Source organism: Hyperolius riggenbachi, chromosome 12 (assembly GCF_040937935.1).
Source record: "Hyperolius riggenbachi isolate aHypRig1 chromosome 12, aHypRig1.pri, whole genome shotgun sequence".
Taxonomy (NCBI): domain Eukaryota; kingdom Metazoa; phylum Chordata; class Amphibia; order Anura; family Hyperoliidae; genus Hyperolius; species Hyperolius riggenbachi.
Window position 1 is genome coordinate 3,692,128 of NC_090657.1, and position 12,915 is coordinate 3,705,042.

Genomic DNA, 12,915 nt, shown 5'->3' on the forward strand with positions numbered 1-12,915 from the left:
GTGGTCAGGGTTCTGTCTCCCAGCAGCCGTCGCGTGCGTCAGCTGAACGGGCCATGTGCTCCCAACTCCTGCTTTATTCCCTTGTGCAGGAGGGGAGCGGCATGTGTGCGCTCCTGATGTGTGCAGCCCCCGATTGGCCAATCCCCAGCTGACATTTTTTTGCACGCACGGCCATCCCTGCACTTCACCGCTCTGTGATGGCCAATGTCGGGAGAGGGCTGGATCACGCGGTGGGTCAACAGGTCCACGTCACCATGGACTCGTGGAGTAGCCGGTTTTGGACAGGCCACTATCTGTCCTTCACCGCGCATTGGGTCAGCTTGGTGGAAGGGGGTGAGGAGGGGGGAGCAGCATCGGGCACTGTCAGAGCAGCAGCAGCAGCAACAACGCAGTGGGTGATGCCACCATGCAGGGTCAGCAGAATTGCAGCCGGTTCCTCTGATCCGCTTCCATCCTCAGGCACACCAGACCAAACCCCCCGCCTCTGCAGCAGCGTGAAGCCCCGCCACTGCCAAGCGCTGCTGGAATTGGTCAGCCTGGGGAAGACCAAACTGACGGCGAACCATGTCCTGGCCAAACTCCGAGAGCAGGAGAGGAATTGGCTGACCCCCAGAGGCCTCAGAGTCGGAGAGGTGGTGTCCAACAATGGGGCAAACCTGGTTGCTGCAATCAGCAGGGGAGACCTGACCCACATTCCCTGCCTGGCGCACGTCCTGAACCTGGTAGTCCAAAAGTTCCTGCGGACCTACCAGGGGATGGACCGACTCCTTAAGGCGGCAAGGAAGGTTGTGCGTCATTTCCGGCACTCGACTGCAGCCGTAGCGATCCTGGAAGAAGGAGGAGCTGCACCTGCCACAGTACCGGCTCATGATCGATGTTCCAACTCGCTGTAACTCCACCCTGGCGATGTTGGAGCATCTGGTTGAACAGAGGCAGGCTGTCAGCCAGTACGTTGCACGAGCAACAGTTGCCGCCATCACTGCAACTGGGCGTGCCGCCCGCCACCAACCTCCCGTCCATCATCTCCACGGAGGACTGGGGGCACATGCAGCAGGTGTGCTCAGTCCTGGCACCCTTCCTGCAGGCCACCAACATGGTAAGCAGGGACCATGCAATGGTGTGCGAGTGGGTCCCCATGATGTGTGTGCTGGACAGGGCCCTGTATGCACTGCTGGAGGAGGGAACGGCAGCCTTGGACCAGCAGGAGCTGCAGGCAGCTTCACAGGCCACCTCTGAGGAGGAGGGCTTGGAGTTGGTGGAGGTCCCTGACCTTGCTGCTGATGAGGGGGAGCAGCAGAGCGCAGCTGGACTGGTGCGGGGGTGGAGAGAGGATGAGGTGGAGGAGGCAGAGGACGAGGAGGACAGCACTGTCAGCTCTGGGGCTGCCGATGATGTGCCAGCAGACGTGGCCAGACTCTTCCCAATGGCAGCGCACATGCTGAGGTGCCTGCGCAAGGACCCAAGGGTGATCCAGATGAAGCAGAGGGAGGACATCTGGATCTGCATGATGCTGGACCCACGTCTGAAGGAGAAGCTCAGCCAGTTCCGGCCTACAGGAGGAGACCGTGTGCAACAAATGAGGGATTTTCAGCTGTACCTTGTTGAGCGCTTGGAGGAAGCCTTCCCTCAGCTATCCACCCCCACTCTCCAGCCAGCACAGAGGCAGCAGCAGGTGCCTGCATCCACCAGCAGCAAGCGCACGTGCACCACAGACCTGCTGTCTCTGATCAACGAGCTCTACATGAGTGTAGAGCTGCCAGGGACTAGAGAGGAGGTGCCTGCAGCAGCATCCTTCTCCAGTCACAGACAGCGCTTGACCCGCATGGTGGCTGACTACATGGGGTCCTTCAGCGGGCTGGACAGCGTTGCCCCTGTTGACTACATGGAGAATTGGATCAAGCACCTGCCGATCTGGAGCGAGCTTGCGCAGTACGCCCTGGAAGTGCTCTCTTGCCCCCCTTCCAGCGTATTGTCAGAGCATTGCTTCAGTGCAGCCGGTGGAGACGTCACTGAGAAGCGATCTCGTCTGTCTCACAAGTCCGTGGACAGACTGACGTTTCTCAAAATGAACCAGACTTGGGTGGAAGGTGAATTCCTGGTACCTGTTGTCGGCGAGAGGGGGACATGAAGTGGCACACACACATTACACCTGCTGCTGCTGCTGCTGTATTTCCTCCTGCTGTCTGTATGTTTCCACTGCCAGGGAACACATTACAAGGTGCTGCTGCCCATGCGCCACCAGCTATTTACGCTCACAAATAGCTGCATTATTTTGAAAAAAAAAATTAAATTATTTTAGAGGTGTCCGGGTTGAAAACTGTGCTGTCCCGATTGTGTATTGGACACAATGTGGGCTTCACGACCACTGTCTGGAACCTCATGGTGTTTATTTACGGCCCTGAAACCACCACTAGGACCTATGGCCTATTATGTCTCGCTGCCTGCCCTCCTGCCTGCTGCCTGGCTGCTGCCAGTCTGCCACACACTCAACCTCCTCACGCTGCCTGCTGCTGTATTTCCTCCTGCTGTCTGTATGTTTCCACTGCCAGGGAACACATTAAAAGGTGCTGCTGCCCATGCGCCACCAGCTATTTACGCTCACAAATAGCTGCATTATTTTGAAAAAAAACAAACAATAATTAAATTATTTTAGAGGTGTCCGCGTTGAAAACTGTGCTGTCCCAATTGTGTATTGGACACGACGTAGGCTTCACGACCGCTGTCTGGAACCTCATGGTGTTTATTTATGGCCCTGGAACCACCGCTAGGACCCAGGGCCTATTATGTCTCGCTGCCTGCTCTCCTGCCTGCTGCCTGCTGCCAGTCTGCCACACACTCAACCTCCTCACGCTGCCTGCTGCTGTATTTCCTCCTGCTGTCTGTATGTTTCCACTGCCAGGGAACACATTACAAGGTGCTGCTGCCCATGCGCCACCAGCTATTTACGCTCACAAATAGCTGCATTATTTTGAAAAAAAAAATATTTTAGAGGTGTCCGGGTTGAAAACTGTGCTGTCCCAATTGTGTATTGGACACAATGTGGGCTTCACTACCACTGTCTGGAACCTCATGGTGTTTATTTACGGCCCTGGAACCACCGCTAGGACCCAGGGCCTATTATGTCTCGCTGCCTGCCCTCCTGCCTGCTGCCCATCTGCTACACACTCAACCTCCCCACGCTGCCTGCTGCTGTATTTCCTCCTGCTGTCTGTATGTTTCCACTGCCAGGGAACACATTACAAGGTGCTGCTGCCCATGCGCCACCAGCTATTTACGCTCACAAATAGCTGCATTATTTTGAAAAAAAAATTAAATTATTTTAGAGGTGTCCGAGTTGAAAACTGTGCTGTCCCAATTGTGTATTATAACTATAACTATATAACTATGGTGTTATTAAAATAAAATATTTCCACAAATGAAGTAAAAAAAAAATATTACAAAAGAAAGGAAAACCAAGACACATAATATAATGATAGAGAAGAAGAGGAATAAGAAGAAGAAAGAAGAAGAAGATATAGAAGAAGAAGATAAAGAATAAGAAGATATAGAAGAAGAAGAAGAAGAAGATATAGAAGAAGAAGATATAGAAGAAGAAGAAGAAGAAGAAGAAGAAGAAGAAGAAGAAGAAGATATAGAAGAAGAAGAAGATCTAGAAGAAGAAGACGAATATGAAGAAGATATAGAAGAAGAAGAAAAAGAAGAAGAAGATATAGAAGAAGAAGATATAGAAGAAGAAGAAGAAGAAGACGAAGAAGATATAGAAGAAGACGAAGAAGAAGAAGAAGATATAGAAGAAGAAGAAGATACAGAAGAAGAAGAAGATATAGAAGAATAAGAAGATATAGAAGAAGAAGATATAGAAGAAGAAAAAGATAATTGAAGAAGATACAAGAAGTAGAAGATGAAGAAGATTCGAGTAGAAGAAGATATAGAAGAAGAATAAAAAGAAGAAGATATAGAAGAAGAAGATATAGAAGAAGAAGATAAAGACGACGTAAATGAAGATTTCCAACTTACAACCATTTTGGACACACCTTCTCATGCAAACACTTTTCTTGAAGTTAATTTACTATTTTTGATACCTTTTTTTTATAACTACTACATCACCACATAATCACTTGTTGTGTTTTCTTCATAAAAAAGGTGGTTTCATGCATCATTGACCTCTAATACAAGTTTTAAAAGCTATTTAAGGCCAGCTCGAATATTTTACTCGAATACAGACTCGGATAGTGACGTCGGATATCCAAGTTCGAATCGGATATTCGATTAACTCGAATATCGAACTTCGAGTGAATTCGGATAGTTTACTATCCGAATTTGACCAAACTCGAATAGGATAATGAGGTATCCGATCAACACTGACGGGGACACCTACCTACCTACCTATACTAGGGGACGTACCTATGCCTACCTACCTATACTGGGACTCCTACCTATGCCTAGATAACTACTGGGACACCTACCTATGCTTACCTACCTATACTGGGCCTCCTACCTATGGCTAGATAACTACTGGGACACCTACCTATGCTTACCTACCTATACTGGGACTCCTACCTATGCCTAGATAACTACTGGGGCACCTACCTATGCTTACCTACCTATACTGGGTCTCCTACCTATGCTTAGCTAACTACTGAGGCACCTACCTACCTATACTGGGACTCCTACCTATGCTTACCTACCTTTACTGGGTCTTCTTCCTATGCCTAGCTAACTACTGAGGCACCTACCTTTGCCTACCTACCTATACTGGGACTCCTACCTATGCTTACCTAACTATACTGGGACTCCTACCTATGCTTACCTACCTATACTGGGTCTCCTACCTATGCCTAGCTAACTACTGGGACACCTACCTATGCCTACCTACCTATACTGGGTCTCCTACCTATGCCTAGCTAACAACTGAGGCACCTACCTTTGCCTACCTACCTATACTGGGACTCCTACCTATGCTTACCTACCTATACTGGGACTCCTACCTATGCTTACCTACCTATACTGGGTCTCCTACCTATGCCTAGCTAACTACTGGGACACCTATCTATGCCTACCTACCTATACTGGGTCTCCTACCTATGCCTAGCTAACAACTGAGGCACCTACCTATGCCTACCTACCTATATTGGGACTCCTACCTATGCCTACCTACCTATACTGGGTCTCCTACCTATGCCTAGCTAACTACTGGGACACCTACCTATGCCTACCTACCTATACTGGAACTCCTACCTATGCCTACCTACCTACCTATACTGGGACTCCTACCTATGCCTACATACATACAAGAAGATAATAAGGTCGTTGCTTCATTGTGGACAGACCAAATTTGATCAGCTTGACAGTCACTGTTGTTCTATCATTGAGCTCCCACAGTCCGGTGTCCATATGGGCAAAAAAACTGCCACGGCCTGCACTCTGGCCATGTTGCGCACCAGTCCAGCATGGCCGTCACTACGCAAACAGCTATTTGCGGTGCGTTACACAGTGAGTTTGGTGTGTCAGTAAAAAGCAGTACTCTAATTACACTCCCTGATTGATGCACACACATGCAAGATGTTTGAAAGCACTTTAGGCCTGCAATTTAGCATTCAATGGGCTTGATTCACAAAGCGGTGCTAACTGTTAGCACGCCTGTGAAAACCCTCTTAGCACGTCTAAACAAGCTTTTCGCGCATAAAACTTTACGCGTGCAAAACTTTATGCGCGTAAAACTTTACGCGCGTACTGCACAGAGCGCAGGGCGCTCCGCGCGAAGTGCCCATTAAAGCCTATGGGACTTAGCACGCGTAAAACCTTGCGCGCATAAAACTTTGCACGCGCAAAGTTAGCGCGCGATCTGATTGAGAAATCCGGTGCTAACCTACTTAGCACCCTGGTTAGCGCGTCTAAAGACTTTAGATGTGCTAAGTAGGTTAGCACCGCTTTGTGAATCAAGCCCAATGTGATTTCTGCCCTTAAGACGCTGCTTTACGTAAAATCCAGATTTCCCCCCCGGGACTTTTGGGCATGTATCCCACTCCGCCATGCCCCCCTCCAGGTGTTAGACCCCTTGAAACATCTTTTCCATCACAGCATAATTTTTTCTATTTTGCAAAGTTCGCCTCCCCATTGAAGTCTATTGCGGTTCGTGAACTTTTACGCGAACCGAACCTTCTGCGGAAGTTCGCAAACCGAAAATTAGAGGTTTGCGACATCTCTAGTGAGGACGTGGTTGAGTATTTAACACAGAACACCTCATCTCCCGCAGCCAGTGCCACCAGTGCTAGTACAAGCACCACATCCGCTGCATTTGACACTTCGCAGGAGTTATTGGGTGGTGGTGAAATCACTGATTCACAGCACCTACTGCAATAACAAGAAGAAGGCGCAGGTACACCACCTCATACGTCTCAGTTAGGTGGCGATAGTATGGACGTAACGTGTAAGGAGGGGGATGATGAGCCACCTGAAGTTGGTGCAGTTTAGTGATGTCGCGAACCTCCGATTTTCGGTTTGCGAACCCTGTTCGCGAATTTCCGTGGAAAGTTCGGTTCGCGAAAAAGTTCAAAAACCGCAATAGACCTCACTGGGGAGGCGAACTTCATAATTTAGAAAAATTTCTACTGGCTGGAAAAATGATAGAAAACATGTTTTAAGGGTTCTAATACCAGGAGGTCCTCCCTCCACCCTTTTACCTATCCTACCGGAGGGAGGAGGGTCTCATCTACCAGGGAATTATAGTATTTCAAAAGCCAGCTTACATACCGTGGCTGGGGATTGAACCCAGGACTCAGTATATGGTAGGTAACTAACATATCCATTATACCACCAACACTACTATCTGAAACTAGCCTAGCATGTACCATTTATGCTCAATCCAAGAGAAAAATTAGACAAGGCAAATAACATTTATATCACACTTTTCTCCTGGCAGACTCAAAGCGCTAGAGCTGCAGCCACTAGAATGTGCTCTATAGGCAGTAGCAGTGTTAGGAAGACTTGCCTAAGGTCTCCTACTGAATAGGTGCTCGCTTACTGAACAGACAGAGCCGAGATTCGAGCTCTGGTCTCCTGTGTCAGAGGCAGCGCACTTAACCATTACACCTTCCAGCTACTGCTTAAGGATACATAGCCAGGCATGGCCTTGCCTTTTGTGTTCAACAGTTGTCAAGAGAAAGATTAGACAAGACAAATAACATTTATATTGCGCTTTTCTCCTGGCGGACTCAAAGCGCCAGAGCTGCAGCCACTAGGGTACGCTCTATAGGCAGTAGCAGTGTTAGGAAGACTTGCCTAAGGTCTCCTACTGAATAGGTGCTGGCTTACTGAACAGACAGAGTCGAGATTCGAACCCTGGTCTCCTGTGTCAGAGGCATAGCCCTTAGCGTGATATAAATGTTGTTTGTCTTGTCTAATTTTTCTCTTGGATTGAGCATAAATGATACATGCTAGGCTAACTTCAGCTAGTAGTGTTGGTGGTATAATGGATATGTTAGTTACCTACCATACACTGAGACCTGGGTTCAATCCCCAGCCACGGTATGTAAGCTGGCTTTTAAAATATAGGAATTCCCTGGCAGATAAGACCCTCCCCCCTCTGGTAGGAGGGAAGAGGAAATAGGTAGAAGGGAGGAGAAGCCTACAAGAGGCTAATTAAACTCTCCCTAGCAGAGTGTGTGTAGCAGCTGTCCCTTAACTAATTAGTATAGGCAGATGAGTGAGCCAAATGGCTCAAGGACCTTGCCTTGTATAGGGGGGGGGCTCCACCAGTGAGTACAGTTTGATTGGCAATAATGTGCCTGCGAAAAAGCAAAGTGAAGCTGGGCAGGAGGATTATGATGACAATTATACGGATGCCACATATGTTCCCAGTAGAGGAGATGACCAGGGGGACAGTTCAGAGGGGAGTCAGAGAGGAGTAGGAGAAGACAACTCCATGATAGAAGCAGAGGGAGCTCGTCCTCAGAAACAGCTGGGGGCAGTGTCCAGCACCATGTATCGCCAGCTATTAACACCCAGCCAACATGCCCTTCAACGTCAGCTGCTGATGCCACCGTAGCGCTATCACCCCAGAGGGGCTCAGCGGTTTAATTTTTTTTTATCATGTGTGTCTCAGATCGGAGCAAAGCCATCTGTTCTCTCTGCCAGCAAAAATTGAGCCGTGGAAAGGCCAACTCTCACGTAGGGACAAGTGCCTTACAAAGGTGTAAGACCGTGTACCGAGGGGTACCCCAGGATACAGCGAAGTCACGGAACAATTAAGGTGATACAGACACCAGCTTAGTGCAACCAAAACTTTCTTTACTGGAAAGTATTAACAGGAACAGTTACAAACACAACAAGATTTGCAATACACAGGGTACCCTATACCCCAGAGTCCCCACTTCTGTCCAACAGGACACCTCTACCTGATGGCAGTTTACAGTAGAGCCTCAAGTCATACTGAACTGCAGAATCACTCTTAGCCATTAGCAGACACAGCAGAGCGGACAAGTCATGCTGAACTGCAGGATCAACCCTATCCGTTGGCAGTGTACAGTAGAGCCTAAAGTCTTGCTGCACTGCAGTATCAATCCAGTGTGACCTGCTAAAAACAGTTCCTAACTATCTACCTAAAGCAGGCCTAAGTCTCAGTTTCTTCAGGTACCGTACCACAAAAAAACAGTTTAATGAAAACACAAGAGCCCGGGTTCACTGACCTGTTCCTACTTGGTATCAGCAGATGCCTCACTTTAGGACAGTCTCAGGCCTGCAACCACACTTGCAGCCTTGATGGGTAGCTGGTGTAGAATCCTAAGCTCAGGGCAGCTGACTGGGAACAATCTCCAATCCAGCAAGCAGGATTCCAGGAGAAAACAGCGAACAGCCTCTCTGCAGCTTGGATGGATCCAGATTGTTCTTTTCACAGACAGCTCTACACAAAAACAACCATGTCTGTCTCTGTCTTCTCTTCCTGGTCTCTCTAGAGCTGCCAGGCCCCACCTCTCATGCTTGTTCATCCCTCAGCAGCATTAGGTTATCACTTTCTGATACAGGCGGCATCTAGTGGCCAAAATGCAAACTGTCACTTCAGAAATTAATTCAGGCAAGATTCTTGACAATCTCACAAAGGCACCTGGAGAAAAGGCACAAACAGTTATGGCAAGAACACCTGAGGAAAGCAGCACCCAAAAGACAAGCCATCCTCCTTCTCCTCTTCCTCCTTCAGGTGCATCATCTTCCTCAGCCGCTTTCTCCCTTGCACCTTCACAGCCACCCTCCTCCACACTGCCTCTTCCCTTGAGCGGTTCCTTCTCCTCTGCCCACAGCAGTGTCCGTAAAGGAAGTATTTGAGCGTAAGAAGCAAATGTCTGCCAGTCACCCTCTTGCCCGGCGTCTGACAGCTGGCAAGGTGGAACTATTAGCTCGCCAGCTATTACCATACAAGCTGGTGGAGTCAGAGGCTTTCCGTAAGTTTGTGGCCATTGGCACACCACAGTGGAAGATACCAGGCCGCAATTATTTTTCACAAAAGGCCATATCCAAGCTGTACCGTGCAGTTGAGAGGAAAGTGGTGTCATCTATTGAGAAGAGCGTTGGGTCAAGGGTCCACCTGACCACGGATGCCTGGTCTGCCAAGCATGGGCAGGGCTGCTACATTACGTACACAGCCCATTGGGTCAACCTGGTGACTGATGGCAGCAAGCAGGGAGTACATGGCTGCGCAGCGGACCAACTTGTGACACCTCCACGGCTTGCAGGCAGGCCTCCTGCCACCTCCTCTCCACCTGCTACATCCTCTTTGCTGTCGTCATCCTCCTCCTCCTCGGCTGGTGCTACGATCTCCTCTCCAGCTACACAGCCCCCACACCCCAGGGCCTATGCTGCATGCCAGGTACGACGGTATCACGCAGTCTTAGACATGTCTTGCCTCAAAGCGGAGAGTCACACTGGAGCAGCTCTCCTGGCTGCTCTTAACAAACAGGTGGAACAATAGCTGACCCACGCACCAGCTGGAGATCGGCAACGTGGTGTGTGACAACGGCAGCAATGTCATTTCTGCTTTGAATTTGGGAAAGCTGACACATGTACCCTGCATGGCACATGTGCTGAATCTGGTCGTGCAAAGATTTGTGTCCAAGTACCCAGGCTTAGAGGATGTCCTGAAGCAGGCCAGCAAGTTGTGTGGGCATTTCAGGCAATCTTACACAGCCATGGCACGCTTTGCAGACATTCAGCTTAGAAACAACTTGCTGGTGAGGCGTGTCATTTGCGATAGCCCGACTCGCTGGAATTCAACCCTGCTCATGTTCTCTCGCCTGCTAGACCAGGAGAAAGCCGTCACCCAGCACCTATATAATTACAGTACAAGGACACAATCTGGGAAGATGGGGATGTTGTGGCCCAACAACTGGACACTGATGCAAAATGCATGCAGGATCATGGAGCCCTTTGAGGAGGTGACCAAACTGGTGAGGGCACCATCAGCGACTTGATCCCCTACGCTTACTTCCTGGAGCGTGTTGTGCGTAGAGTGGTGGATACAGCTGTGGAGGAGTGTGAACGAGAACAGTTACAGCAGAAGGAGTCGTGGGAGCGATTTTCATCAGAACCAGATGTTTCCTCAACACCTGCGGCAGCACGGGGGGGGGGGGGAGAAGGAGGAAGAAGAGGAGTCGTGTGGGGAAGGAGAGGAGTCAGACTCTAAAGATGATGATGAGGAAGGTGTTTCTGTGGAGGAGGAAGAGGCGGCGGAAGAAGAACAACCGCGGCAGCCGTCACAGGGGGCTTCTGCTGCTCCACGTTTCCGTGGTATTGCTCGTGGCTGGGGGGAGGAAGAGGAGTTGCGTGCCCTCACTGAGGAAGAGCAAGAGGAGATGGAGAGTACGTCTGCATCCAGCTTTGTGCAGATGGCCTCTTTCATGTTGTCCAGCCTGTTGAGGGACCCCCATATCAAAAAACTCAAGGGGAATGACATGTACTGGGTGGCCACGCTACTAGACCCTCAGTACAGGCACAAAGTGGCGGACCTGTTACCAACTCAACACAAGGCGGAAAGGATGCAGCACTTGAAGAACAAGCTGTGAATGATGCTTTAAAATGCGTTTAAGGGTGATGTGGCAGCACAACGCAATCAAGATACCACTGGCAGTAATCCTCATCCTCCCAAGTCTACGCAGGCAAGGATAGGACGCTCCAGCGATCTCAGGGTGATGTCGGACATGCGGACATTCTTTAGTCCAACTCCTCGCCATAGTCCTTCCGGATCCACCCTTCACCAATGCCTGGACCGGCAGGTAGCTGACTACCTGGCCTTGAGTGAGGATGTACTCACTGCGAGCAGCGACGATGAACCCTTGGACTACTGGTTGCGCAGGCTTGACCTGTGGCCAGAGCTGTCCCAATTTGCCATACAACTTCTCTCTTGCCCTGCCGCAAGCATCCTGTCAGAAAGGACCTTCAGTGCAGCTGGAGGCATTGTCACTGAGAAGAGAATTCGCCACGACACGACAGTGTTCAGTACCTGACCTTTATCAAAATGAATGAGGCATGGATCAAGGAGGGCTACTGCACGACCAAAGACTAAGTCAGTCCCCACACACAGCATCTCTGCCCGCAGGCCGCTTGCCTTCTCCGCCACCACCAACAGGGTCCAGGACTCTAGGCGGATTCCTGAATTTTTATGACCGCTGCTAGCAGCGGCCGCTACACTAATTTTTCTGTTGCGCGTACATGCCTGACTAATTTTTCTGGCTGCACTGTGGGCGGCTGCAACAAAAAAACAAAAGGCATGTACATGTGCCCCATCCCCTTCATAATCACTACCTTGCCGTGGTGAAGGGGCTTGCGTATCACAATGAAGCAATGACCACCGGCTATTTGAGTGTCTCGGGTGGGGGTGGCACACAAAAGATAATAAGGTCGTTGCTTCATTGTGGTCAGACCAGATTTGATCAGCTGGACAGTCACTGTTGTTCTATCATTGAGCTCCCACAGCCCGGCGACCATATGGGCTTGAAAACTGCCACGGCCTGCACTCTGGCCATGTTGCCCATCAGTCCAGCAGGGCCGTCACTACGCAAACAGCTGTTTGCGGTGCGTTACACAGTGAGTTTGGTGTGTCAGTGTGAAGCAGAACTCTAATTACACAACCTGATTGATGTATACACATGCAAGATGTTTGAAAGCACTTTAGGCCTGCAATTTAGCATTCAATGTGATTTCTGCCCTTAAAACGCTGCTTTGCGTCAAATCCAGATTTTTCCCCGGGACTTTGTGCATATATTTCACTCTGCCATGCCCCCCTCCAGGTGTTAGACCCCTTGAAACATCTTTTCCATCACTTTTGTGGCCAGTATAATTTTTTCTATTTTTCAAAGTTCGCCTCCCCATTGAAGTCTTTGGCGGTTCGCGAACTTTTGCGCAAACCGAACCTTCCGCGGAAGTTCGCGAACACAGAAAATCGGAGATTCGCAACATCTCTACACATGGGGTGTGTACCCTAGGGGTAGCATGGACTGAGGGTGCATACATGGTGTGTGTACCCCAGGGGTAGCATGGACTGAGGGTGCATACATGGTGTGTGTACCCCAGGGTAGCATGGACTGAGGGTGTATACATGGTGTGTGTATCCCAGGGGTAGCATGGACTGAGGGTGCATACATGGTGTGTGTACCCCAGGGGTAGCATGGACTGAGGGTGTACTTAGTCTTGTCACACTTTCTATACGGAGTTTTAGATTAAAAATAATTTGCAAAATCTTTTATAAACCAACCTGCATAACTTTCTAATTTATTAAAAGCATCAAGGAACGTTTGAAAATCCTCTTAACAAATTAATGTACATTATGGGATACCTAAGATATGTATGCAATAAGGGTTAGGGCCTTTGCCACTAGGAAATCGCATATCCTTTTATTTTCACAACTACTTTTTCGCAGTGATCCGA

At 49.4% G+C, this 12,915-nt stretch overlaps 1 protein-coding gene across 1 annotated transcript in view; it reads right to left on the reverse strand.

Moving 5' to 3' along the window:
* The window catches only part of LOC137541988 (alpha-N-acetylgalactosaminide alpha-2,6-sialyltransferase 1-like), a 253,511-nt gene that overhangs the window by 118,123 nt on the left and 122,473 nt on the right, over positions 1-12,915 (reverse strand). The window lies entirely within an intron of this gene.